The following is a 2630-nucleotide window of genomic DNA, read 5'->3' on the forward strand; positions in this document are numbered from 1 at the left end:
TGTGTGCTCCATGAACTCAACGAGGAATTAAACCCACAGCTAGGACAGCTGCTTAATCATAGTCTCACCTCTGGATACGTACCCAGGGAGTGGCGTACTGCGACTGTGGTCCCACTTCACAAAGGCGGTGCCTCCACCGACCCTGGAAATTACCGGCCCATTAGCTTGACAAGCCTTATCTGCAAAGCCATGTAGAGGATCATAATGGATCTCATAAAGAAAGACATAGGGAATTTGCAGACTTTGGATCCAACCCAGTTTGGCTTTGTCAAAGGCAGATCATGCCTTTTAAACTTGGTTGACTTTTTCGAAACAGTCACCAAAGCCATTGATGAGGGAAAGGCAGTCCATACAGCCTACCTCGATCTGGCAAAAGCCTTCGATACAATACCCCACTCGGGTATTATTGAAAAACTCATCAGCTTAAATGTTAACCCATACATCACAAGATGGGTTGCAAACTGGCTCAGTGACAGAACCCACAGGGTCAGAGTTGCTGGCGCCATGTCAGACTCAAAGCCTGTCCCAATGGTGTCCCACAGGGCTCAGTCCTGGGCCCACTCTTGTTTGGCATCTACTTTTCCGAAGCACAAGCAAACACAGGAGGGTTATGGCTGACAAAGTTTGCAGATGACTGCAAACTGGCGCCCGTGGTCGAAAACACATCTGACACAGATATCCTTCAGAAGGGTCTCACAGAAACGGATAACTGGTGCCAGAGCCATGGCCTAAAGTTAAATGCCAAAAAATGCATAGTCATACCCTTCGGGAAAAACAAGGTTACCCCTAGCTACCATATAGTTGGCAATCCACTGAGCACAGAAGAAATTATCAGGGACCTGGGGACCCAGGTTGACAGTAGCCTGTCATTAGACACCCATGTAGCTAAAGTAGTTAGGAAGACCTTCTACATTGCCCACCTTATCATGAAGGGATTCACATCTAGATCAAGGGAGGTCATAGTCTCCCTATACTCATCACTCATCAGACCAATGATTGAGTACAATGCCCCATTCAGAATGTATCTGACCCGACACTTGCAGCAGCTGGAGAGGCCACAAAAGTTCCTCACCAAAAGGATAAAGGGTCTCAAAAATCTGTCCTATGCTGCCCGACTGAAAGAACTCCAGCTCTATTCAGTCGCTAACACTGCTCAGAGGTGACCTGTGCCTGACATACAAGGCCATGTCAAACCCAGATTTGATGAATATGCTTCACCTCAAAAAAATCTAGATCCGTCAGAGCCACAAGGGCGGGAGACTTAAACCTCGACACGGCTATTAATAGGACGTGCTGGAGGATAGATTCATCACCCAAAGACTCCCTATGCTGTGGAACAAAATCCCGGTATATGTGAGGCAGAGCACCTCGCTGGCCTTGTTCAAGAGAAATCTTGACCAATGGATGGGAGATTGCAGATATACCCCAGGGATTACCTCAGTGTCACTGCTCGACAGAGGCACAGCAAAATAATGGGTATAGTTCCCCATTCTAAAGGGGTGGCGTAAGCCACAAAACTATGGGCTAGGCTTGTAAATGCCCTCGGGCAGATAGCCTAGTATGAACCTATGAACCTATGAGCCTATATATGCTGGATATGATGTAATTGAAATTGTTCCACTGAAGGCGAACTGCCGAGGTACCAGAACGTTTGGATTAATAAATGTGATTTATACATCCTGAAATTTTTTCCTTCCTAATTTTCGTGGTTGTTTTTTGGAACTGAAGAGTGGTGTGTTGGTGTTTTTTTCATGATGTTCTCCAGAACCAGCCAGCACCAGCAGGAGCGGACTGCACTGTGGCAGGAGCTTGTTAGTCGGGTAAATGACATAGGCATGCATAACCGGACATATGAGCATGTACGCCATCACTGCAGTGATGTAATTAGACAAGTCCGGCAGTGTGCGTCTGATATCCAAAGACAGCAGCTTGCCACAGGTGGTGGGGTGGCCATACAACCCCCTCACCAGAGCGGAGGAGCTGCTCCTAAGCGTGGTGGCTCCTGGACAACAGCTACGGCAACCTCTGACATGTGTTGTAATGGAGGCTGGAGCCACCCAGCACATCCACCTGGAGCAAGCAGGTAATATGCCCTATCTGTAGACTACAGTTAACTGTATTGTTAGAATATGTGTACATGAGATGTGTACTGTGTGTTTAGCAGTTCTGCTGCCTACTGTTGTGCAATACGGATAGTTTGTATAATATGCCTACACCTGTGACTGTTGACTGTTGTTGTACTGCAGTTTAGCATACCCACTGTAGCAATGCCACATGGATGAACCCTCTCATATTCTCGTAGGTCCCTCTGGTGTGACGGCAGGGCAGCCAATCCATGCTGGTGAGTGTGTCATACCTGCAATGTTGGTAATGAAATATGCATGTCATAGGTGAGGTGTAGGCCATGTACACGTAACACACCTACGCATAATGCATGCCATGCATTTTTGCTGTGAGACATTGCACAGCTCAGTAATGTCAGTAGCTTCCTCAATGACATGCAATACACAGAGCATGACACACAGTTGTGGCAACCCCGTACTGCACATTGGATAGGCATAGTTGCAACACCTGTACACAGCATAAGACATTTATCACATGCAGTACACAAAGTCATGCTACATATGGCA

The sequence above is a fragment of the Protopterus annectens genome, chromosome 7.part1 (assembly GCF_019279795.1).
Source record: "Protopterus annectens isolate FY-2018-M chromosome 7.part1, PAN1.0, whole genome shotgun sequence".
In the NCBI taxonomy this organism is placed as follows: Eukaryota; Metazoa; Chordata; order Ceratodontiformes; family Protopteridae; genus Protopterus; species Protopterus annectens.